Below are 26,805 nucleotides of genomic sequence, written 5' to 3' on the forward strand. Positions count from 1 at the left end.
AGCGCCACACAGAATCTCCCTATTCTTAAGACGCAACTGGAGCCTGATTAAAGCCGATAGAGGCCTCATTGTCACCCCGCGCCCCGGGTCTGTGTCAGGCGCTGGCTTTCATGGCGCAGAGCCTCTGGCTGGGGTCAGGTCTCAACAAAAGAGGTCACGGGGGAAATTAGCAGCCCATGAAGCATTAGAAAACCCCTTTGGTGTCCACTCTACTGGAGTGTGCAAATAAAATGCCTGACGAAGACGAGTTCAGTTCTAATGGGCCCTACTGCTGAGAGGCAGGGCTGCTGGGCCTGCGTCCACTGGGTATCACTGGGCGATTCCAGGGCCCAGCCGAGAGCCAAGCAGGATGTGCGGGGCACCAGGGCCTGCCAGCCCTTGGGCCTGTGTCAACCCCCAAATGCAACTTCCTCACTTCAGCCCAACCATGGCCTTTCCCTGCCAGCCATCGCTGTTCTTTGAACAAGGAGACACAATTCCTTCGCTAAGTCTGTGTGTGACAGCTTCACGTGACAGCACAGCCCATCGCAGAGGCCCAGCAAATCTCCCCCGGTCTGCCCTGCCCCCAGCACTCAGCAGGCAGGATCTCCTTCACTTCTCACAACCCTTCTTTGATGTGTAGGTATCATTCCCATTCTGCAGACAAGAAAACTGAGGCTCGAAGAGGGTAAGCCACCTGCCCAGTGCACGCCGGGTAGCTACTGTCAAGGCTGGCCTGAGATGCCGAGATCCCTGCACTCTTGGTTAGGCGATACTCTGACAGATATCCCCTCAGTGTGAGCGGAGGTGAGCTCAGAGCCAGGGATGAGGAATGCCCTGTATTTTAGCAATTCCCAGACTGCCGAGGGGAAGACCAGCCAGGCTGGCCATGGGGAAGGAGTGGGGAGCTGCAGGGGGCCCAGCCTGTTCTAGAAGCCGTGGTGGCATGGGTTGGTAAGAAGTCGGCTGCGTGTGTGTCCCGGTGAGGGATCAGGAAAAGAGGACCAGGCGGGGAAAGATTGAACATACACGTGCACACACAGGCGGCTGCTCCAGGGGTAGGTGGCAGCCTCTGTCCCGCAGACGGAAAACCAAGGTCAAGGTAGGCGAGGAGTGATTTGTGTGGGAGCACAGGGGGAAGCACAAGCAGGAAAGCCGAGGCCTCCTGGTGCCGTCTGCACCCCAACCCAGGGCTTAGATCTACAGGGAGTGTTCAGGCAGCCCTCTCCAGAGCTGGCCTCTAGCGGCTGCTGCCTCCATCAAGGTCCTGGGATACACTGACTGATGCCTCAATGAAGATCAATGCAGCTCCATCCCACTACCTTGGGGGCCATGGGTGTGGTAGCCTCCCACTGCTTCCTGTGCCAGCCTCTTGGGGCCCCCAGTTAGGAACCAGTCTGAGGAAATGGGAGAAAAACAGCCCTGCTTCCTGCTGCCTATGATCTGAGCCCTCGGAGCCCCTTCATGACACCCCGGCTCCACGACGCTGGTGGCCACAGTATCCATCCCTTCTGCCATCTGGATGGCTGCTTGGTTGCTGGAGTAGGGATTTCTTGAGGTGCAGGGACTGGGCTGTCCAGAGAGAGTGGCCCTCACTCTACTGTGGCCAAGCCTGAGAGGTTGGATGAAAGTGACGGCAGCCCAAACACGCAAGTCAACGGCGCCATCAGCACCACCAGCACCGTGGCCGCACTTCCCTGTGGTGAACAGCCGCTCTGGGCCGCCTCTTTGCCAGCTCAGGGACAGATGACGCTCACAATGAAGCCACTGCTGGGGCTGAACCCAGGTTGTGCGTAAGTCCTGGCGATTCTGCGTGAGCTGGCTGAAATCCCTTCCTGCTTTCTCCACTTAGGGAAGCGCATTGGAATGCAAGCGGTGCCCAGTGACGTTCTCGCAGGGGCGGCCTTGAATCCATTCTCCTTGCCTTATTTGATTGTATTATTATTATTATTATTTTATAAAAGCCATCATCCCACACCAGCGCTTTCATTTCCAGTCAGGAGGAAATCCCTTTCACCTGCCTCCTCGCCATGGGCCAAGGCGCACCCCCTTCATCTCAGCCTCGTAGATAGCACAGGCTGGGGCAGAGAGGGGGCCTTTGAGCACGTCAGCTCTTCCGAGCCTCAGGGATGTTTTGAGGGAGGGACTGCAGTGCCTGGCTTAGAACTGAGAGCGCAGAAAGGTTCCAGAGCAGGCTGCCCAAGGTAAGCTCCGCCCCAGGGAGGCAGCAGGGAGGCAGATGACTCCTGGGACAGCCTGCCCCTGTCCCTTCGGCGTCACTGTCCCAGCCTAGAAACCTCTACAGCTCTTCTCTCCAGAAGCAAGTGTCTACCTGGGACAGAGACTGCCCTAGAATGTGTGGCATCCATCACTGCCTAATTAGATTGCACTCCCAGGCCCTGCTTGACAAATCACAGTCATCACCCATGAATATCCAGTGTGTACCTCACTAATGGCAGCGACTCCCACCATACTAATGAGGCGCTGGGCACTGTTCTCACGGTTGATGAACTCGTCTTGGCCCTTCAATCAGGCCCCATTTTCTAGATGAGAATCTAAGGCACGGAGATACTGGTGACTCACCAGCTCAAGGTCGTGTGCCCAGTGAGGCAGCCTGGCGGCCGAGCCCCTGCTCTTAACCTCCTGCTCCCAGTCCTGGCTATGCAGCGGCATCACGATGCCTGGGTCCCGCTCCCAGGACTTTCTGATTTCTTTGGTTAAGGGAGTGACCTGAGTGTCTGAATTTTTTTAATGTTCCCCAGATGGTTCTAAAGCACAGCCAGGGTTAGAACCACAGTCTGAACCAGTTGTGAGAGATGGGGACAGTCTCTGCATCCATGACTAGCACTGAGCACCCAGTATGGCAGAGGAAAGATCCAGATAAGGTGGCCGCTGAGTCCAACTGGAGAGTGCTCAGAGAGAGAACCTCAGGCTGCTTGCCCTTACAGAAAATGACATCAGCCTCTGAGCATTTGGAGTTCCATTTGCTTTTTTTTTTTTTTTTGGTGTCTTTCCTGTCAGCTGGAAATTGTCGTCAGATCAGTGTGCTTGTTGCAAAATGTCCCTTACGCCCTTCGCCCTTCGGATTTGCTAGGAAAACAAAGACCAAGCTTGCTAGAATTGTATGTAAAATACAGGTAACTAGGCTTGGAAGGAGAGGCTGAAACATTCTCCCTTGGGTAAAGTAAATAACCTTCAGAACATGGACACTGTGACAGCTATTTGGCTGCTTGTGGACTCTTTGTTTAGGTTGTATTCCAGATAGCTGAGGTCACTGGACAATGGCCCCCGAACAAGGAAAACGTTACTGTACGTTCTCTCTTTAGGGTACACACAAAGCTAGAGAGAGTGCTTCACGACGGACAAACCACAGCTTTAAAATGCAGCTTTGACTCCTTCTTCAAACTGGCATCTACTTGGCAGCCTCTCGTGTAGCTCCTCCTTGTTTTGTTCCAAAATAGCCATAAAGACAATGAGAAAACCTGAACATTCACACTAGTGCCAAAAAACGAAACTGATGATGACCCAACGCTGGGATCTGGGAGCAATCTCTAGTAATTAAAGGCAGATGGTGGTGGAATAAGCAAAACCTGTTCAGGTTTTACCTCAGGACACAGCTCTTTGTCTGATGAGCAGAAAGGTCCTGAAAAAAGTGAGGAGGACAGACTGACAAGGACCAGAGAACAAATAAGCAGGAAGTGAGTGGGGGCAGTGGGGACGATCCCTCCTCCAGGGACGGGAAGTTTCAGAACTGGTAGGGACCAGAAGGACGGTAGTACAGCAAAGATCTCACCTTCTATTTCTTTCTTTTTTTTTTTTTTTTTTTTTGAGATGGAGTCACGCCCTGTCTGTCATCCAGGCTGGAGTGCAATGGCATGATCTCGGCTCACTGCAACCTTCGCCTCCTGGACTCAAGCGATTCTCCTGCCCCAGCCTCCCAAGTAGCTAGTACTACAGGCACACGCCAGCTCGTCCACCTAATTTTTTGTATCTTTAGTAGAGACAGGGTTTCACCAAGTTGGCCAGGCTGGTCTCGAACTCCTGACCTCATGATCTGCCCGCCTCGGCTTCCCAAAGTGCTGGGATTACAGGCGTGAACCACTGCGCCCAGCCTCACCTTGTATTTCTCTCTAAATCATTGCAGAGAATCAGAAAATCAGGCAATGCAGAGAAGGGAAGAGCACTACCTCCACAGAGCAGAAGGAAATCCAGGGAAAGGCTGGTAGGAACAAGGAGCTGAAGACGGAGCTCTGCACCTTCCTGGCCATCCTCCTTAAATCTGAGATGGGAATCCAGCCATTGCGCCAGTACGTGGATCTGCAATTTTTTTCTTCTTCAAAGGACCAAACAGTGAATACTTTAGGCATAGAGGACCATACAGTTGCTGTTGCAACTATTCATCTTTGTCATTTTATGTATGGCTTAAAAACAGCCATACACAATAGGTGTACATGCCAAATGGGCATGGCAGACTAAAAAGAGTAAAATGACACAGCCTCTATGAACTAGCACAAGAAAGGCAGTAAGGGAGATAAAGCTGAGCTGAAACAAAAAGGATGTGTGAAAGAAAAAGTTGGAAAAAGATGAAATCCCTGTAGCACAATTAAAATCCCCTTCAGAAGGGCTGGGTGTGGTCTCACACCTGTAATCCCAGCACTTGGGAGGCCGAGGCAGGAAGATCACTTGAGGCTAGGAGTTCAAGACCAGCCTGGGCAATGCGGCAAAATCCCATCTCTTAAAAAAAAGAAATAAGACAGACAAAAAGACCATAGCCAGGTGTGATGGCCACTCGGGAGGTTGAGGTGGGAGTATCGCTTGAGCCCAGGAGTTTGAGGTTATAGTGAGCTGTGACTGTACTTTAGCCTGAGTGACACAGCAAAACTCTGTCTCTAAAAATAAATAAGTAATCCACTTTGAAAGCAGCAAAGATTCATGATACTGTAGAAAACTGATCCAGAAACATGGAGAATAAATTGGAGAAACTCTTACAAAATTTAGAGGAAAAAGACAATGTACATATTTAGAAGGAAAGAGCTCACTGAAGTTTTGCAAAAATCAACGAAAGGGGACCAACATCCAGACACAGCTCTGCAAAACATATGAAATACCAGGATAAGAAAAGAATATATACAGATTAAAAAACAAGAACAACAAGCCAGTGAGATGATCATGGAGCAATGTCTATAAGGTCTTAAGGGGAAAAATTTGTGACTAAGAATTTCATACCCAGCTAGACTGTCTTATATGTATGTAGGCCACAATAAAGAAAAGACATTCTCAAATGCGCAAGGGCTCAGAAAATGTTCCAATTATGCATCCTTTTTGAAATAAATACTTGAGAATGTTTTCCAACCAACTATGGAATGAATCAAAAGTAAGAGTTTACAGGGGAAAGTGATGGCATAAACACAAGGTGATGTGATTGACATCTCTGTGCTTACTGGTGATGAAAACTGAAACCAGTCAACACAGAGATGCCAAATTTGATTCTAAAACATAACGCAAATATCAAAATAGTTTTTAACTGTTTGAAAGGGAACATCAGTGTGTCTCCTCCTCCGTCCCCGTGTGTGTGTGTGTGTGTGTATCTATCTAGTTATGTATATATAAAATATTTAAATTTAGTTTGAAACTTCAGATCATATTAAAAACTATGAAGTAGAATGAGGTGGGGAATAAAACCCTTTGTCTTAAGTATAGAGAATGTAAAAGATGCTATTTCATGTTCAATTCTGACAAGTAAGAGCCATTAGATCAACTAATGTTTCTGAAAAACCCAAAGATAATCACAGAACTCTGGCAAAAACAGAATATAAATTATAGCTAATATGCCAAAAGATAAAACAGAAAAAATGAAAAATATAAAAAGCAATTATGATAAATTAAGAGCACAGAAGAGCAACCACTAAAGACAAAACAATGAAGGTAAATGGATCCAACTGCTCTACTGAAAAACTGAATTTAAAACAGAGTGCTATTTAGGGGAATATAACCAAATAAAATGATTTTTTTTGAGATGGGAGTCTCACTGTGTTGCCCAGGCTGGAGTGCAGTGGCGTGATCTCAGCTCACTGTGGCCTCCACCTCCCAGGTTCAAGCAATTCTCCTGCCTCAGCCTCCTGAGTAGCTGGGACTACAGGTGCCCGCCACCACACCCGGCTAATTTTTTGTATTTTTAGGAGAGACAGAGTTTCACCATGTTAGCCAGGATGGTCTTGATCTCCTGACCTTGTGATTCACCTGCTTCAGCCTCCCAAAGTACTGGGATTACAGGTGTGAGCCACCGTGCCCGGCCTAAAGTGTTTGTTTGTTATGAGACAGAGTCTCACACTGTCACCCAGGTTGGAGTGCAGTGGCATGATCTCAGCTCACTGCAAACTCCACCTCCCAGGTTCACACCATTCTCCTGCTTCAGCCTCCTGAGTAGCTGGGACTACAGGCGCCTGCCACCACGCCCAGCTAATTTTTTGTATTTTTAGTAAAGACAGGGTTTCACCGTGTTAGCCAGGATGGTCTCGATCTCCTGACCTCATGATCTGCCTGCCTCGGCCTCCCAAAGTGCTGGGATTGCAGGCGTGAGCCACCGCACCTGGCCTAAAGTGTTTTCTTTTCTTTTTTTTTTTTTTTTTTTAAGAGCTCACAACTTAAGCAGTAGCAAAGGTGTATCAGCAAATGAAAACAAAAAAATGAACCAAGAGTGGAAATGTTAGTATCAGCAAAGTAGAATTCAGGGCAGGCATGCTTATAGTGGAAAAAAGAACATCACCTAGTAATTAAACAGGGATTTTTTGATGTAGAATAACATCTCATTGAAATATATTAAGCAAAAATCAATAGTAATACAAAATGAAACGGACAGAAATCCTTAGTGAAAGAATGCTAAATTAATCCCAAGAAGCCAAAACTATACAAGCCACATTTCCTGACCACAATGATATTATTTGTTATTAAAGAAGAAATAATGAAAATAAATGAAATGCATTCAATTCTAGGAGTTAGAAAATGAGCAAAACAAAACTCAAAGAAAGCAAAAGGAACGAATTAATAACAACAGAAGTAGAAATTAATATAGTGGAATACAGGAAAAAAATATATAAATACATCCAAGAACCGATTCTTTGAAAAGTCCAAATACAAGCTTAAAAAAAAAAAAAAAAAAAAAAAGATGAAACACTGTCATGTTTAACTGCAAATAAAATAAAAAGAAAACAGAACTTTAAGAAGTAACAAGAAATAAATTACAAGGCTAGTATATACAACTTTAGCCTAGAAATCTTGGAAATCTGAATGAAATGCAAAATGTTAGGAAAACATAAAGGACCAAGTTAAACTGAGTAAGAGACATGGAATCTGAATGGATAAATAGTCATAAGAGATCTCTGGATAGAGATGGTTTCAGAGGTAGGTCCATGTAAACATTGAAAGGACACATCAATTTCACGCTATTTGATCTGTTCAGAAACACAGAAAAAGATGGAAAGCGATTAAGACGAAACAGATGACAGTGCTAAAAACTGACCATTTTGCAACTTAAGAAAAGCAGTTTTGTATGATTCAGCCTTAATATAAAAGCTGGCATAACCATATATACACACAGACTATATGGGCCAATTGATTAGCCTCATTTACCAGGAGACCCAATGTTTTATGCCCCCTAGTTTCCCATCCTACCCCCACCCAGCCACTGGGACCCCATCCACCCTGCCAGGACACACTCAGGAGTAACAAGTAAATAGTAGGCAGGATGCCCTGCTGCCCTGCTGTCTCAGTGGAGCCTCTGGAGCTAGGATTCAAGGCATAGGTAAATACTGGCAGCTCTGCAGGGGGTCCTGCACCAGGCCTGCTCTTCTATCTCACTCTACTCCCCAAAAAGAGACAGAAGCTGCCAGGGCTGGACACAGGCACCGCCTGGCCCCCTACTCGGACGTGCTCTGTCCCAGGGAGAGCCACTGAGACCTGGAGGTCGCCATCTGCCTGGCTCGCAGCAGGCCCATCCTGGCTAGCTGGCATCCTGGCTCCTCCTGGGAGCAGGCTACCCTCCCTTTTATTCCTCCCACCTGCTCCCCTGACCCACCCCCAGCCAAGAGCCAAGAGGTGGCCTGCAGGCCCAATCCCAGTGCACGAGACCATCCTGCCTCTTCCTCCACCTTGGGTAGCTGGCCCCTCTGGTCTGCCTCCTGTGCCCCAGGTGCCAAAATCCTGCTGGGCCAGCCTGCTCGCCGGATCGAGGCTCATCTCTGAGCATATGGCAGGCAGAGACCGGCAGCCATGGTTGAAGCCAGGGGCACCGCATCTGGCACCTCCCCTTGGAGCAGGGCGGGGAGCTGGCAAAGGTCTCGCTCTCAGCAGCCCTGGCCCACTCGCTCGCAACACCTCTGCCGCTCTGCTTCTGGGCTGTCGGGCTTGGGAAGGTGGGGCAGGGGGTGTAATGAGCGAGGGACACCCAGCCAACATGGTCCGTCCTCCCAGGGCAGAGAAACCTGGAAGGGTTGGGTAAGTTGCAGACGCCAAGGGCTGGGCATAGGGGAGGAGCCTCTGGTTCTCCCTGGCCCAGGGTGAAAGAGTTTAAGGGGAGAAGAGCTGGGGCGAACAAGGGCGCCCAGCCAGCTCTGTCCATTTTGGCTGGGCCATTCTGCCCACCAGCAGGTGACAAAAGGTGAATGAGGCCAGTCTGCCCAGAAAGTATGTTTGGTGCTGCCTGACCTGGAACCAAAAAGCTGCACGGAACCCCCGCAGCCAGAGAGTCCAGGTTTCCATGTATTTGGTTTTCAAGGTGCTGCAGGTGTCCGTGGGTTTCATAAGGGGCCATCATGGGTGAGGCATGATGAGAATGGAGGACACTCTCTCCAGGAAGCTGGTTCTTACCTCTTGGTCCTAGGCTGCAGGTGACTTCGTGACTCACCCCACCCTGCCCCAGGTAAGAACACCTTCTTACCACCCTCACCAACAGCACCTCATCCAGGGGTAGAGCCACCTGTCAGGGAGATCTGGGGCCCACAGGCAGCTCTTAGCCCCCACCCATCACTCGAAGCCTGTACTAGTCTCACTGACCCAATCCATCACCCTCAAGCCATACTGGCCTCAAAAGCAAAATGCCCATTTGACTTTGGAACTCTGGGACTTAAAGGTTAAGGATGCCCCAAATGAAGCATCTTCTAGCAATGGGCTGGCCAAGAAGCTTAGCAACCTATGGAAGTAAGTGTCTAGAAGAAAGCCCAAAATGTTTGCAACACAGAAAGCCAAGGATTGGTGTCTTTCACATATAAAGAACTCTTCTGAATCAATAAGAAAAAGACAGCAACCCAAAATTCAAAGGAAAGGAACAGACCATTCACAAAGGAGGAAATAAAAAGGGAATGAGGACATGTGCCCATGTTCAATCTCAAATCATCCAAGAAACAAAACATAAACCAACAAGAATATAGCACTTCCGCCTAGCAAACTGGCAAAGGCAAGCATACACACACTCACACGATGTGACTGGGGCGCAGATTAAAATACGAACTTTCCCGAGCGTGGCTGGCATGGAGTGTCAAAACCCTGAGAACACACACACGCACACTCCAACGCAGCAACCCCACTTCTAGGAATTTATCATACATTCATTCAAACGTTTGATTAAGCACTTCCCACATGAAGCGTTCTGGGAGGCACTGGGTGTTCCCCGAGGCTAATGGAGCAGTGGGTGGCACCACAGCAGGAGGGGAAAGGCCAAGAGCACGAGTGTCATCACTCCCATTCCTGACAGTGACACTCAGGAAATGACAGTGAGCTGCGCACACTGGGAGAGGATGCGCAGGGGCAGGGGGCACAGGTGGAGACCTACTGAGACCCGTTCCAGGAGGTGACACTCAAATGACAAGGAATCAGCCCTGGGAAGTGCAAGGAGGGGCATCCTAGTGCTCAGCAGGTGCAAAGGCCCTGGGGCAGGAAAATGTGAGGAACCAAAAGGAGGGGAGACTGGAGCTGGCAAAAGCTGAGGGTTGCCCAGCCAGAGATGAGGCTTACAGTCTGCAGGGAGTCCCTAGGGCCTTTTCAACAATGGCAGGGGTTTGGATTTTGTTCTAGAATAGCATGTGCACAGAAATGTTGGGTGGTGGGCCTGGGGTTGATTTTTATACTCTCGCTTTATTGTCTTATCTATATTTTAAAATTTACTGCAATGAGGATACAATTCTTGTGTTAGAAACACTAAAAATAGTCTAAGGTGAGGCTCTTTTATTTATTTTTATTTTTTATTTTTTTTGAGACGGAATCTCACTCTGTAGCCCAGGCTGGAGTGCAGTGGCGTGATCTTGGCTCACTGCAACCTCCACCTCCCAGGTTCAAGCGATTCTCCCGCCTCAACCTCCCAAGTAGCTGGGATTACAGGCACCCGCCATCATGCACAGCTAATTTTTGTATTTTTGTAGAGATGGGGTTTCACCCTGTTGGCCAAGTTGGTCTGGAACTCCTGACCTCAGGTGATCCGCTTGCCTCGGCCTCCCAAAGTGTTGGGATTACAGATGTGAGCAACCAGCCAAGGGGGGGCTCTTCTTAGTGAGGATGAGGACCATTTACTTACAAGGGGTGGGAATCCTATAGTAAATGACATTTGTATTCAACAAAGTGACATTTCTATTCCCAACCTATAGGGCTTCTGCTGCGGAGAAGTGCTACCCCCTCCCCAGGAGACAGCAGAAGTGTGTGTGTGTGTGTGTGTGTGTGTGTGTGTGTGTGTGGTTTCATCCTCTCCCTGAACGCCAACTGTGTGCATGGTAAGGTGGCTGGGAGTGAGGACAGTGCCCTAAGCAGGGTGGCTGGGGACAGCTCCCTGAGGGGTAGCCCATGAATGAGACCTAAACAGTGCAAAGGAGGCAGGGCAAGGAGGTCTGAGGGAAGAGGGTTCCAGGCAGGAAGAGCAGCCTGTGCAAAGGCCCTGAGGCAGGACCAAGCCCGGCATGGTCCAGGGGACTGGAAGAAAGTTGGAGTTCCTTGCACGGACGGAAGGAGAGGGGCAGCTGCTGAGAGATGAGTCCAAGCTTGAGGGGCCATGTGAGCTGGATAGGGTTTGACTTCTTTTTTAAATGTCATGCAAAGCCACCTGAGGGGCCTGGCCCGGCCCAGGTCACCTAGGGCTACCAGGTTTCATCACATAGGGCAGAGGCTGGCTTTTGCTTTCTCCCTCTCAGGGACGGGTGCTCCGACTGCCCAGGCCCCACCTCACGCCCAAGGTTGCCAGAACGTGCTCTCCACTCCGTACTGTGGTCACGAAGAGCCAGGGTCAGGGCTCTCAGGAACCTAGACTGTCATTCTGCTGCCTGAGCCACATTCTGTCTCGGGGACTGCAAATACGTATTCAGGTGAGGAAGCATGGATGTGAGTTCTTTATACTGGTGAACTGAAACACTGGGGCCCCTTCCTGCACTAGGCTGGGGTCCTCGGGGCTCTGCTGGTCAGAGCGGGCCCTGGGGCCCTGGCCCCCATCAGGTGCTGCTCAGGGAAGCCTTGCCCTTTCTTTCTGCTGTCTCCCCAGTTGTGGCCACCTTCTTAGAGGGTTCCTTTTGGTGCACCCACAAGGGCAGAAGCAGGGCTTCTGGAGGGTGCACACAGCTGTGCAATGCACACCCAGGACCAAGGCCTTTCTTCCTGTATACTCTGTCCTAGAGAGTCACCCACTGGGACAGCCTCAAACACCAGGCCTGGATCTGACAGGTCCGCTCTGGCCCCCTGCAATATGGATTTTCCATTCTTCCTCAAGAGCAAACCCTCATGTCTCCAATCTAGAACACTCTTCTTCAAAGACTCCCTTGCAGCTCACCATGGCCATGAATCTACTTCTGGCCCCCAGGACGTAAGTGGAACTCTATTGAGCAGGGCTGCAGGGAAAGGGTTTGTATCATTCCATCTGTGATCTGGGGCCATTCACCGTTCCAAGTCTCAGCTTCTTCATCAGTAAAATGCAGTAGTGATGACGGTCATAACTGCTACCCATTCACAGGACTGAGGAGGAAATGACTATGGTGCCGTGAGATGGGGAAGGGGAGGTCAGAGATGGTCTCAGCTGTGTCCTGAAGGATGAGAAGGTGCTGCCAACGGCGTGTGATGGGCTCCAGGTGGCCTCTGACTCTGCAGCTGAGAGTGAAGGGTGGCGGGTGAATAATGGCGGGCCAGTGGAAAAGGCAGGGCCAGATCCTGGGGCCTTGTGAGGCCAGGAAGAGAGCTGAGATCCGAGACGCAGTGTCCTGGGCCCAGTCCTTAGCAGACACAGGCAAATGGGTTGGTGTGGCGGGATCTGAGTGATGCAGCCCTGTCTCCGGACAGGAGCAAGGTCCATTTACTGGCTGTGCCACAGGCCGAGAGCCCGCAGGGCTGGGGATCAAGAGTCCATCAGGCCCACGGGGGCATCTACTCCTCCCCTGGAGTGCAAGGTGGTAGAATCCTATTATTTGCAGAATAATATCTGGAAAGAATAGGACCTAAGCCCTTGGGTATTAGGAGAAGCCGGAGGCCATGAATGCCTTTCCCCTTGGCAAATGTGCTTGGAATCCGTCCCTGTGCCATTTCCCCGTGCAGCCTTCCTCTCAGCCTCAGGCACAGGTGGGAAACCTCTGGGTTCTTGGTGCCCATCTCCTGGTCTGGGATTTTCTGTCTGCCTCCTCCCCTGGCAAATCAGACCTTGGTGTCCCAGCACCTAGCACAGTGCGGGTCACCACTGACAGCGCAGCGAACCCCTGGCACATACATTTTTAATGTATGTGGATATATAAGCTAGACAATAAGCCGACTGTGGTTGCCGCTGTGAGATACCAAGGCTGCCTGGACCAACACACCCACAAACGCAGGCTCCGCAAACAAAAGGCATCAGTCAGCACCCTTTGCAATTATTCTGATGATACCCCTGAGACAGCCTGGGTAAAGAGCTTAGGCTTCATTTATTTATTTATTTAGAGACAGAGTCTCGCTTGTTGCCCAGGCTGGAGTGCAATGGCACAATCTCGGCTCACTGCAACTTCCGCCTTCCGGGTTCAAGCAATTCTTCTGCCTCAGCCTACCGAGTAGCTGGGACTACAGGCCCGCACCACAACGCCTGGCTAATTCTTGTATTTTTGGTAGAGATGGGGTTTCACCATATTGGCCAGGCTGGTCTCGAACTTCTGACCTCCTGATCCGCCTGCCTCGGTCTCCCAAAGTGCTGGGATTACAGGCGTGAGCCAGCGCGCCCAGCTGGCTTAGGCATCTTTTAAACTTGCCAAACTCTTTGACAACAGAGAGGGCGCCAGTTGGGCTGGAGAGGGTTTGAGTGGCACCAGAAATCAGAAGGCCATGACACCTTTGACAGATGCTAATATTTGAAAAACGAGGCCCTAGAACTCTGAATTGGAAGGCTTTTCTGCAGACCTCAGCCTGCTGTCTATGGGGTGTGGGGTATTATTTGGACAAGAACATCTCTTCCCGGAACCCAGGATACAATCCACGGCTCTGGTGGCAATGGTCTCAGACTACTGATGCGCTTCAGGGCTGCAGGATGCTGGGAAGCGGGAAGGATCCAGCAGGACAGTGGGGGTGGCGGACAGGCAACCAAGGAACTCAAAATGCTGGCTCTGTGACTTACAAAGCTGTATGCCCTTGGACACGTTGCTGCACTTCTCTGAACCTCCGATTCCTCATTTATTAAGTGGGGGTGAGAGTTTGTAACAATCTTTTAAAGTTCCAGCGAGATGAAGTCCGACATGATAGGCGCTCAAAAAGGTTGGCTCTCGTGATCTTTAGGAGCCACGGCAGAAAACCAATTGCATTGTATGACTGGCACATCCAATTATTTTCAACCCAAAGATATTTCTCACTCAAGTATGTCCTTGATTCACTGAATAATGGCTGACCTCTGGCTGTTTGGAAAAGCAACTCCATCTGCAACGGATGTGGTTCCTCCGCACCACTTGTCACCGTGTGCAGTGATACATTTCTCAGTTTGGTTTGTTTATTGTCTCTCTTCCTCCCTGAAGTCTTCGCTGCTGTATCCCCAGGGCCCGGGACACAGAACAAGCCCTCAATAAATATTTGTTGAGCAAGTTCAGTAAAAACGGGCGCAGCTGCCACCACCGTGCAGCAGGCAAAGTGACCCTCAGCCGAGGCAAAGTGACCCTCAGCTGAGCAATTCCGGCACTCCCCTACTCCAAAGGTGGAAGTCACCAGGCTCTGCGAGGGAACCCGCGCAAAGGAGCGAGTCTCTGTAAACAGCAGAAAAGTAAAGGCTCCAGGCAGGATTCGCAAGGGCGGAAAAAGGCCATTTTGGAAAATGCTGCAAAACATAAAAAGCAAAGCTTGGAGAGTGTGGCTCCGTGCCTGGGGAGGAGAGCAGGAGCCGATAAATCTTCCCTCTCCGGGGAGGTTTGAAGGGCTTTCGTGTTTTGTTTGGACTTTAATAACACAGATCCTAAATCCACTGCCTTATGATGAAAATATATTTGCAGATTGAAAAATACGGGACCTTGGATTCCGAGGGAGGCTCTCACAGGAGGAGCCAGGAAGGTTCCGAGGCTGGGTGACCCCCCGAGGATGAAATCCCCTCCCAGTCTGCCTGGCTTGGAAGCCCATCCTGTGTCATTCCTGCCTAGTGCACCGGGACCCCCAAAGGGGAGGCAGGGGGAGGCACGCTGCGGTGGGCTTCTGGGAGGGGAACAAGCCTGTCCCGCTTTTTCTACCTGAGCCGCCCCAGCCCCCTCCCCCCAGGGCAGGGCGGTCTGCAGCCTGGCTCAGGGCTGGGGTGGCAGGGCTGGGAGAGGTCGGGGGCTGTACTGACCATGTGAGATGGGAACTCAACCCCTCTCCTCCACTTGGAACAAGAGGGTGCAAATGAGTCCCCAGCAGGCTCTTTCTTTTTGCTGAACAAGATGGATTGGAAAACAAATTGGCTCAAATAAAGCATGTAATTAGATTAAAGCCTCTTGCCCAGAGCCTTTGGGACTGCAGAAAGCCCTCCCGACTGGAGGCAGGAGACCTCAGCCGGCTGAACCAGCTCCTGGACATCCAGAATGTTCTCTTGACCCTCAGCTGCGGTCCTCCCCAGCCAGCGTCAACTCTGCTGAGGAAACTGATTCTACAGCGAAGTCACCCTGCTCTGCCACCAGTCCCAGACCTGGGGTTCACCCTGTTCCCAGCCTGCAGATGCTGCCTCAGCCTCAGAGGGTGGCTGTGCCTCATCCACGTGCCCCAGTTGGAGCTCAGCCCGTCTGCAGCAGGAGCAACCGGAATGGTGATGAGTCTACACCTGCAAAGCCCTCACCAAGGTGCTTTCCACCCAGTGTCCCGGGTAAGCTGCATAGCCACATAGGAAGAGGCAGTTCAGGTGGTATTAGGATGGCAATGGCCATTACACACAGGAGAAAACAGAGGCACAAGTGTTCAGCATCCAAAGTCACTGGCCGGTGGGGGCCCATTCCCTAACACCGGCTGCCTTCCACTCCAGCACAGGATAGAGGGGTCTCCTTCCAGACACAGAGCCATGGGCAACCTGTTCACTCGTGAGTACTGACCCTTAACCTCCCCCCATCGCAATGCAGGAGACGCCCCTTCTCTCTTTTTGAGACAGGGTCTCGCTCTGTCACCCCAGTTAGAGTGCAGAGGTGCCATCACAGCTCACTGCAGTCTCGAAACCCTGGGCTCCAGTGATCCTCCTCAGCCTCCCACGTAGCTAGGACTACAGGTGCACACAACCAAACACAACTAACTTTTTATTTTTTTGTAGAGACGAGGTCTCCCTATGTCACCCAGGTTGGTCTCGAAGTCTTAGGCTCAAGTGATCCTCCTACTCTGGCCTCCCAAAGTGCTAGGATTACAGGCATGAGCCACTGCACCTGGCTGCCCCTTTACAAGGGACCACCCTTTCGGCTTCCCAGCCCTCAGGCAGAACCTCTGGGTAGCTTCCCCTACCCCCATCTATCCTTGCCACCATACCCTTCCCCAAATAGTGCCCTCATGTCCATGATGCTTCTTGCCCCTCCTCCCACCGGCCAAGCCTTTAGGAGATAAAGTGGTGTTCACAGCCTTCCAGGGGAAGTGGGCCACATTCAAGAAGTTGCCGCACTGAGAGAGCAAATTTCTCTTCCTGCACCTGTTTCTGAAGTTCCCCATCCAAACGGCAGATGAGTTCTGGCTCTTAATGGTAATGAAAGCCCAGGCAGGGAAGAGGAGAAAGAAAAAGAAGAAAATATGAAACCTGGAGTTCCTATTTTGAAAGGTCTGATAATGAGCAACATATCTCCAGGAAAAAAAAAAAAAAAGAGTCAACAGAGGAAGCACTGATTGACAGCAAGTGAACAGGCAGCACACAGACCGCCAGTTTCCCTACCCAACCTCATGGCAGGCATCACTAATCAACCACAGCACCCTAAGGGGGCCCAGAACTCAGGTATTCCTTACTGATGTCCTTCAACTTCTAAGCTCTGCACCCTACAGTGGCTATTTGGGAGGGTAGCTGTGTCTCTGCCTGGTATGTGAAGGGTAGGGAGTTGCTTAGTGGGGAAGCTGACGCATCCTTGCTATTCCTGATTCACTGTCATTTGCCACCGACTGACAGACTGGACACAGGCCACGGAACCCACCCCCTTGGAACTGAAAGGGTTGCTTGGCTCACGCCTGTAATCCCAGCACTTTGGGAGGCTGAGGCGGGCAGATCACTTGAGGCCAGGAGTTCAAGACCAGCCTGGCCAATGTGGCGAAACCCTGTCTCTACTAAAAATACAAACATTAGCCAGGCGTGGTGGTGGGCTCCTGTAGTCCCAGCTACTCAGAAGGCTGAGGCAGGAGAATCACTTGAACGCGGGAGGTGGAGGTTGCAGTGAGCTGAGATGGCGCCACTGCACTCCAGCCTGGGCAACAGAGTGAGACTCTGTCGAGAGACAGACAGAGACAGAGAGACAGAGACAGAGACAGAGACAGAGAGAGAGACAGAGAGAGAGAAAGAAAGGGTTACTAAGGGTGGTCTATGCTTGCCATTCCCATTCTCTCAGTCTCCCTGAATCTCCCTCATCACCGATCCTAGGACTGGACAGGACTGCCATCAGCTGAGCCTCACCTGACTTCTGTTACCCCACAGATGGCCTTACTTCCACTTTCTGGCACAGCCCAGCACAAGCCTTCCATCTGTTTCACCCTCAGAACAGCCTTCAAAACTATTGAAGAAGGAGCCCCTCCCCTTCCAAGGCATCCTGGTTCCCTAAAACTTAGAGGGCATGGTTTTTAGAAATCCCATTATGCTGGTTCCTCTTCCTAGCCTCTCTGGTCCTCGGTTCTTTTTCTTTTCTTCCTTTTTCTTTTTTCTTTTTGAGACAGAGTCTCACTCTGTTGCCCAGGCTGGAGTGCAGTGGCACCATCTCGGCTCACTGCAACCTCCGCCTCCCAGGTTCAAGTGATTCTCCTGCCTCATCCTCCCGAGTAGCTGGGATTACAGGTGTCCACCACCACGCCCGGCCAATTTTTTTTTTTTTTTTTTTGTATTTTTAGTAGAAATGGGATTTCACCATGTTGGCCAGGCTGGTCTCAAACTCCTGACCTGCAGTGATCTGCCCATCTCAGCCTCCCAAAGTGCTGGGATTACAGGCATGAGCCATCACACCCAGCTGGCCCTCAGTTCTTGATAGGAGAATTGAAGAGACCAATGCCGTTTCCTCCCTACTTTACAGACATCTATGTTGAGTCTGAAAGTGCTTCAGATTCTTTGGAAGGTATGACAGAAACCTCGAAGTGTTGTAAACTGGAGCCACTTATCTGTTTATCTTCATTCTCTGGAATACAGGTGAGAACTAGGCAGTAAGAGGTTCAAACAGTCAAACTACTATCACAAAGGAATTGACACGTTGGCAGGAGGAGGGAACGACTGGCAAACAGGGCAAAGAAGAGGTGGAAAACTATGAAACCACGAAACGCAGATGTAGAGTAACGCAACATCATTTTGAACAGAGGCGAACAGTCCCAACACAGTTGAATAAGACTTGAAACTATAACTGTGAAGACAGCATGATTCCTTCTGCCACGGCTGAATCATCCTGTAAAGTCAAATTATGTTTGTTGTGCATTGCTTAATAAGGCAAAAAAGCTGGTGATACATTTGGAAAAGATTTCCACTCCAAATGTTTTTTACAGTTTTGTGGCATTTCAATGAATAATGTGTCTCAGGTTTCTGGGAACCCTATTTATGGGGAACCACTCAACCCACAACAATGTCACACCATGGTAGATACTGAAGTCCCCCACCCGCAAGACCAAACTCTGCTACCTCCTCACATGGAGAATAAAGGTATCGAGTTTGCTTTAGGAATATAATGAATTCTCAATACACTCCAGGTACCCACAGACACAAATGACCCTGTGTGGAAGGTGCTAGCAGAGACACAGCTACCCTTGCAAAGAGCCACTGTAGGGTGTGGAGCCTAGAGGCTGAAGGATGTCAAGAGGCCAGTGGATAGCCTGGACTTCATCCCTGCTCTGCCCAACTCAGCGGGACATATCTCAGGCTTTAACAAGATGCCAAGTTCATCTTTTACACCAATCTTTTTTTTTTTTTTTTTTTTTTGGAGACGGAGTCTCACTCTGTAGCCCAGGCTGGGGTGCATTGGCATGATTTCTGCTCACTGCAACCTCCGCCTCCCTGGTTCAAGCAATTCTCCCACCTCAGCCTCCCGAGTAGCTGGGACTACAGGTGTGTACCACCACGCCTAATTTTTTTTTTTTTTTTTGTATTTTTAGTAGAGACTGGGTTTCACCATATTGACCAGGCTGCTCTTGAACTCCTGACCTTGTGATCTACCCACCTTGGCCTCCCAAAGTGCTGGGATTACAGGTGTGAGCCACCGTGCCCAGCCCAGTCTTTTGTTTCTTAATCATCTTTTCTCTCTCCAAGAACTCCCCAGATATGGGATTTCTAACTGTTTGCTGCTCCATACTTCCTTCCCAGTTTTAGAGCACATCCTCCGAGTCTGTTTCCCTGACTCCCTGTCATCCACAGACCAATGGATGAGAGGATCGCAGCCCAGGAGATCAGGCATGGCTGTGGATCCCACAGATCCCCAAGTACTGTATCTGATCTGCTACTAGGAAGTTTACCTACAGGCCTCCCAGAGAGACTTCCAAAACAATGCTGGTGGACAAAGGACTAACCAGCTTTCTCCTACAAGGGAGGCCCCATGTGTGAGAGGCACCATTGAGCTCTATTCCCAGAAGCCAACATGTACCAGCTCCCGTTAGAGCTGGGGAACAGTGGCCTGAGTCCCCTCGGGACAAGTTAACAGGGTTAATTCAGAACCCTCTGGTCTCATGTTCTTCTTCCCTTGGAAGTCAGGCCTTATGGTAGCCCTGAGGTCCAAATCACCCGCTCCATGCTCTTCCTCATGGGAACATGCTCACCAAAACCTTGAGCCACACAGTAAGTTCAGAACTCTTGCAGCAGAGATGAGCTCTGTAAACCCAGGAGAACACAGAGGTTTCTGCCTGCTAAAATGAGCTACCTCCCTGGATGAGGGGTGTCTGATCGAGGGAGTTCCCATCTCTACGAGGGAAAGACATAGAGATCAAATCTGCATCCCAGCCAGAGAAACACCTGCCAGCAGCCTCCCACACCTTCTTCAAGATGCAAATTCTGCCTCATAAGATGAACTTCCTAGAGTTTTTTTGCTAGAGGAACTCAAATTTCCAGCTATGCCACCGGTCCTAAGTATCATCCTCTATTATCTGCCATCTGTGCCGTTACAAAAACAGCAGCCCATCCAGAGGGGCGACAAGACACCTGATTGGACTTGAGGCTTCATTCACTTGGGCCCCAAAAGACTTGGCAGTCTCTTAGTGACGCCTGCCACCGGCTCAGGCCCACGGAAGGTTATGTTGGTATCTGCTGACATGTGTGGATTTAGTTAACAATTAACAATCTGAATTAGAATATTCTATTTCTGTGTCTTTCTCACACAGTAAACCAGTCCCTTGAGGATAAAACTCCCTGTTCTACTCAGCTCTGTAACCCCAGCACCTAGCACAGGCTGTTGGTAAATGTGTGAGTGATGAATTAATGAAGAGAAAATGAATAAATGGACACATGCATACATCCTCTGATCAAAATTCCCAGGGAATTCTAGGAGTTGGCAGGGAGCAGGGAAAATACTAAAAGCCACTATCAAGCCTGGCTGAACAAGAAATCCCCCATTTTCAGCCTGTAGCCCAGATGAGGTCAAGGGAAGGATTTACAGAGCACAGGATCAGTATTTCATAAACCCTTCCAAATTGCAGAAAAGGCTGCACCTGCCTCCATCCGTCTGCGGCCGCTAATCCGCTGTAACAGCTCTGCGCCCTCCATTCTATCTCCCACTCGGCGGGCAGAGTTATCCTGTGTATTCGCCTTTAATAAGCTGAAGCCATTCGGGCGCTGCATTCACTGGTATCTGCTCCCACCAGGCCAGCCCCATGGGGTCTCCTTGTCAGCTCTCCCAGTGAACAGGGGATTTTGTGTTCAGCAGGGAAAACAAAGCTGTCCCAATAGGGAACCAGTTGGCTCTCTATAGGCTTCTCCAGCGAGAGCCAACAGTGGACACAGACTGGAACTGCTGTCAACACTAAAGGGTGATTCAGCTGAGCTAAGCGGGGCTCCCTGGGAAGGTCATGAAAGAAGGATGCTTGTAGTCCTGTAGCGTTCACCCGGCTGCTTGGCTAGCCGGTTAGCTTGGCTGGTTAAGCCAGTGCCAATGAGGTCATGCCTTGGAACCCGATGTTGCCTTTGCTTAGCTTGCCTACACCCCAAACCTAGGCAGCTGTCGGGCAAAATACACACCCCGGGGCTAAGACTGGGCTAAACTACTTCCTATAAACACACACAAAGCTCCTCAAAGCTCACCACCACTTCCTGATGCCAAAATGGCAACACCATGACGACAGGTGGCCGCAGATGTCCTTGAAATCAGCAGAGTGATCAAAAAAGATCTACAGTGAAGACTGTATGTGGTTACCAAACACTACTCCATTCCCTGACTCCCAGCCAGGCATAGAGACTACATTACCCAGCAACCCCCTTGTAGTTGGGGTGGTCATGTGACTTGAGTCTTGGCCAATGGGACACATGTACAAGTGATCCTCAACATTTTCAAGCCCAGCCCATAGGTTTCCCATGAGCTCCCAATGTTCTCTTTCCCTGACTGTGGCTGGATGCAGAGAAACCCACAATGACAGGCCCTAGAAGATGGCAGAGCCATGTGATAAAAGGGGCCTGAGCCCCTGAGACTCAGTGCTTGGAAGGGAGCCACCCATCCAGGGCTGTGATGGACTGTGGTATAAGTAAGAAATAGCAGGGCTGGGTGCAGTGGCTCATGCCTGTAATCCCGAGGTGGGAGGCAGATGTGGGTGGATCATTTGAGGTCAGGAGTTCAAGACCAGCCTGGCCAACATGTTGAAACCCCGTCTCTACTAAAAATACAAAAATTAGCTGGGCGTGGTGGTCCATGCCTGTAATCCCAGCTACTTGGGAGGCTAAGGCAGGAGAATTGCTTGAACCCAGGAGGCGGAAGTTGCAGTCAGCCGAGATTGTGCCACTGCACTCCAGCTTGGGCGACAAGAGCGAAACACCATCTCAAAAAGAAAGAAAGAAAAAAAGAAACAGATGGACTATACTATCTGAGCTGTTTGTTACAGCACATAACCTTTCCTGATGAATACAGGGTTGTGAGAAGTAGAGAAAGAGTCTGAATTAGGACAATAGTGGGTGCAGCTGTGGTGGTATGCCTGTTGTCCTGTCCCAAGGGACCCAGGTCACTGTTTCCCAGCCTCTAACAGGAGCTGTTACTTGTGGGTACCAGGAATGGAGCTCAATGGTGCCTCCCGCACATATGGCCTCCCCTGTAGGTGAAAGCTAGTTAGTCCTTTGTCCGTCAGAACTGTTTTGGAAGTGTCTCTGGGAGGTCTACGTGTGACCTTCCCAGCAAAAGGTCAGATACAGTACTCAGGGATCTGTAGGATCCACAGCCAAGCCTGAACTCTTGCGCTGTGATTCTCTTGCTCCAGTTCCCCTTGGTCTCTGGTCTTCTCAGAGAAGAGATGCGAGAGATATCAGTGAGACTGTCATTACTGAGACCAGCTGGACACAGGAGGGAGGACACGGGACCTCAGAGAATAACCACCAGGTTTTTCTACAGTGTAGGGCTCTTGGAGAGTGGACAAAACAGAAATCCACAGATGGTCCCCAGATTCCAGTAAAACTTCCTTTCCCACCAAATCACTTACCAAGTATAGCAAAGGTGGCTAGTGCCCCGCCCAGAGCCCCTTAACTGGGCCTATGCACCCAGCTGCACGCAGCTCACACTTGCACCCTTCTCTGAATGTTTGTCCTTGACGGATGGACACTGCTTTCCCTGGAGAGATCTGGGAGGTTACATATGCCCTTCTCCAGGGCACAGTCCATAGCCAATGGCTGTCCGACTTGGGCAGGTATCACTACCCAGCCCTTTTGCCTGTAAGTATGACAACTTCTTAGATATGATTCCCGAGCTCCCATGGGATCAGGCTGAGGCTAGACTTCCACTGTAGCCTTGTTTTCCCAGTTTCTTCCCCTGCACTCTCCTGCTTCCCTCATGCCCTTACTGGTTTCTCCTGAAAGCACCCCCTCAATAAATCACCCACACAAGAACCCCTGTCTTGGGCCCCCTGAGGCTCTGGGGAGAATTAAAGCCAAAGACAGCCGGGCCCCGATAACCTGGGTGGATGGGCTGGCATCCCACCCACAGCCATCAACTAGCCTCAAAGAAGAGGAGGGAAGGGATAAGTCCAGGACAATCCCAAAAGGTTACCACCTTCTTGGAGGCTTCTCTGTCTGGTGAAGATGGAAGCTACTCTGAAGATATCTTGGACCATGGGAAGATTTTAGATGCTGAAATGCAATTTCCTAATCCTTGGGCTGAAGGAGGTGGCCTCATAGGACAGAAGGAAAGCTGGTCCAGGAGACTAGGGGAGGGGAAGAGGGATGCTGGTAGATGCCTAGGGCAGCTTCAGCCTGAAGAAAATCTTGAAGCAGTCGTCTCTAAAATCCATTTCCCCCTCCATGAATTTCTTTTCTTTCTTCCCCCCCCCCTCCTTTTTTTTTTTTTTTGGACAGAGTTTTGCTCTGTCATCCAGGCTGGAGTGCAGTGGTGTGATCTCAGCTCACTGCAACCTCCGCCTCCTGGGTTCAAGTGTTTCTCATGCCTCAGCCTCCCAAGTAGCTGGGACTACAGGTGCCCTCCACCACGTCCGGCTAATTTTTTTTATTATTAGTAGAGACAGGGTTTCGCCATGTTGGCCAGGCTGGTCTCGAACTCCTGACCTCAAATGATCTGCCCACCTCGGCCTCCCAAAGTGCTGGGATTCCAGGTGTGAGCCACTGCGCCTGGCCCATGCCATCAATTTCTAATCCCTCTTCTGGAGAAGGAAGCTTTTCTAAGCCTCTGTGTCACTCCATAGCTTCCTGCTTAAAAGGACCGTGGTTAAGTGGCAACACTGGTTCTGCCATCGACTCACTGCATGACCTAAAACAAGCCACTGTCCTCCTCTGGGCCCCAGTCTCCCCGTCTGTGAGATGTGCAGGCCCGATCGGATGACCTATCTCTAGGTTCCTTGTGATACTAAGATCCTGAATTTCACTCTCAGGATGCCTTTTTGACAATGCTATGCTGAGGAATGTCTAACAACTGGCTCTCTGGGGAACTTAAAAAAATGTGCTTTGATTTTACCATTTGTCAGCTTCCGAAGTGTAAATATTCCCACCGTGGCCAATTTCAAACTCCCAGCAGGACACCCAGAACGCAGAATTGGGCAGAGATGCACAGTCGGCCCTCGTGAGCCAGTGTGAGCAGGTGTGAACAGGTGTGAGCCGGCTCCACACCACCAAGCTTCACGTGCCTCTCTGTGCAAAATAATTTCAGACCCCTGCTTCATTCCTGATCTCTGCAAACAGAAGGATTTCTCCTTTCCTTAATCCCACAATACATTGCACTCTCGAGCAGAGACCACAAAACTGTGCAAATGACACCTGTCACAATCTACCTTAGGAAGGCACTGACCTCTGGAGAAAGGAATGGGGAAGGGCAACGCCCCGCTAGCTGCCTCCCTCCTAGACACCATCCACTGCCCTTACTGAAGCCCTGCCCTGGATGGCAAAGACAAGGCCCATGAACCATGCCCCAGGGCAGAGGCAGGAGACTTGTATCATGTGGCCACACAAACAGCTTTAGGAGCAGAGGGAGAGAGCTGCCAGAGGCAAGTCCTGCTCAGCAGGAGGTGGGGCTGGGGACAGTCTGAGCATAATCACACCAGCCACAGGAGGCAGCCGGTAGCCTCCTGGTCACACCACCACTGTGCTGGTCCTTCCAACTCTGAAGGTCTATCTCCACAAGAGCAAGGCTGCCTGGCAACCGGCTAAACAATGTCCCCACCAATCCCTTCTCCTCTTCTCTTTCCTCCCCTAGGGTTGAGCACCCTCCTTGGTCCAAATTCCCCATAATTTCTTCAACATAGCCCTGAAAGAACCTCCCAGGCACCCCCGCCACTGCCCAGGTGCTGTGTCTGAGACCACGAGGCTGCCTCTGCACCCCAGGCCCTGCCCAGCTGCTGACAGAACAGGGGAGGACAGCGGATGGGGTCTGGTGGCCACAGTGGCCTCCAAACCAGGCCTTCCCAGGCCCCAGCGATTTTGAGCTGGGAAGGGGCCAAATGTATCCTTTAGCCCAACTCTTTCATTTCGCTGGGAAGGCTGGGTCCAGAACTACCAAATGGCTTGCAGAACGCTTTAACTAGAGTGGGGTGAAATACTCAAAACCCATGATCTGCAGTAAAGGATTGCAGTGATGGTTGTTATTATTTAAGTCTGGAGTGGTTTTAGATCTGGCAGGGTATTTAAGTAATTAGACAGACCACTGTGGGTCCTGTCCAACCCCCTGCCTCTGGGACTGGAGGGGGGCTTTACTCACCCCAGTTCAGTGGCTGCGGAGATTAGGGGCAGGACAGACTGTACGCTGAGGGCCTCAGGCCAGGTGTGACCCAGTTGCTACAGGTCCCCTCCCACCACAGCCCAGGACCTCTACAGGACTCTGCAAGGGGTTTCAGGCCGAGCTCTGAGCCTGGGCCACCTGCGGGGGGGTCTCTGCATCCACCCCTGCCTCAGCCTAGCTCCACAGCCTGCACTGCCCCACCCCTGCCAGCCTCTGCCAGCAAGGTCACTGTGACAGCTGTGTGACATGGAGGTAGGTCCCAAGGACTCCCATCCTCTCTCTCCCCCTGACACCTGTCACTTGTCCCGTTCCCATCAGCCATGCTCCTTGATCCCCCAGTGGGAAGCGCTCCCAAGAAGGGCTGAATATTCCGCCCCCACTTGCTCCTCTGGCCTCCCAGCTCATCCCTTTATCTTCCTCGAGGCTGGTGGCAGCTCCACCTGCAAAGGCCCAGAGACAGGGGAACAATGGGGGTCCTGAAACCCACCATGCAAATGGCTTCTTTGTGTTCCTTGGGGTGATGGAGGCCCAGGGCGGAAGGGTGGGGGGGCGGTAGAGCTCGCCTGGCCCCACTCACCCCCAGCCTGACCTCTGCCCTGGCCCTTTGTGCAGGTCCCAAAAGGGAAAAAGGAAAGGGACAGGGGTGGGAGAAGGGGGTGGGAGAAGGGGGTGGGAGAAGGGGGTGGGAGAAGAGGCCAGGGAAAGTGAGGGAATGAGGAAGGTGGTGGGTGTAGGAGAGAGATTGAGGGAGACAGACAGCAGAGAGCGAGAAAGAAGAGAGGGGAAACTGACTTGCACAGGCCGCTCAGAAGCAGGTTCTCCTGGCCAAGGGGAAGTAAATGTTAAGCTGAACCCTAGGAAACTGCCATTTTTGTGGATCTCAAATGGTCATATACAGCGGCAATTCCGCACAGTCTGACCTAATACACATGGGCTGTCTGATCTCAAGGCGGGGGGCAGTGAGCAGGTCCCCCGCACCAGAAGAGCCCCATGGCCCCTTGGCTTGGGCTCTGCCTTTCTTTCCTGGACCAGAGTTCTGGGAACCTGAGCTGATGTCAGAAAACCTGGGTTTGATCTAGTGCTTCTTAGCCAGAGGCTCTTCTGTCTCCCAAGGGACACTTAAGTATCACAGCTGGCCAGAGGGCAGGTGCTGGCATCCAGTAGGAAGAGGCCAGGGATGCTGCTTTATATCCTACAGTACACAGGGCAGCCGCCACCTCAAAAAGATCTCCAGCCCCCAGGTCAACAGTGCGAGACTGAGAATCCCACGGTTTAAACACCTTAAATAACTGTTGAATGTCTTCCCTTTCCACACCTTCTGACCCCACCGCTCACACCCCACGAAGCCACAGGACTGGAGATGGCAGTGCCTCTTCAAGGGTAGGTGACGTTAACAGGGACAGCATGTACCACACGGAGAATACCTTCCATCTTACATGCCACTTTGCATCCTCAAAAGCAGCCCAGGAATGGCACCCAGATGCATTTCTAAATAGAGTACTTCATATATCACAACACTACATAATGTTTTGTTTTGTTTTTGAGACAGAGTCTCGCTCTATTGCCCAGGCCAGAATGCAATGGCATGATCTTGGCTCACTGCAACCTCCGCCTCCTGGGTTCAAGCGATTCTCCTGCCTCAGCCTCCAGAGTGGCTGGGACTACAGGTACCCGCCACCACGCCCAGCTCATTTTTTGTATTTTTAGTAGAGACGGGGTTGGATGGTCTCGATCTCCTGACCTCATGATCCACCCGCCTCAGCATCCCAAAGTGCTGTGATTACAGGCATGAGCCACCGCGCCTGGCTAATATTTTATCTTCCAATTTAGACATTCTTCCCACATCATTATA

The 26,805-nt window shown here is 50.9% G+C and overlaps 1 protein-coding gene across 1 annotated transcript in view; it reads right to left on the minus strand.

The window, feature by feature from the left end:
* Window positions 1-26,805, minus strand: part of NTN1 (netrin 1) — a 225,626-nt gene that overhangs the window by 19,901 nt on the left and 178,920 nt on the right. The window lies entirely within an intron of this gene.

The sequence above is a fragment of the Macaca thibetana genome, chromosome 16 (genome assembly GCF_024542745.1).
Source record: "Macaca thibetana thibetana isolate TM-01 chromosome 16, ASM2454274v1, whole genome shotgun sequence".
NCBI classification, from domain to species: Eukaryota; Metazoa; Chordata; class Mammalia; order Primates; family Cercopithecidae; genus Macaca; species Macaca thibetana.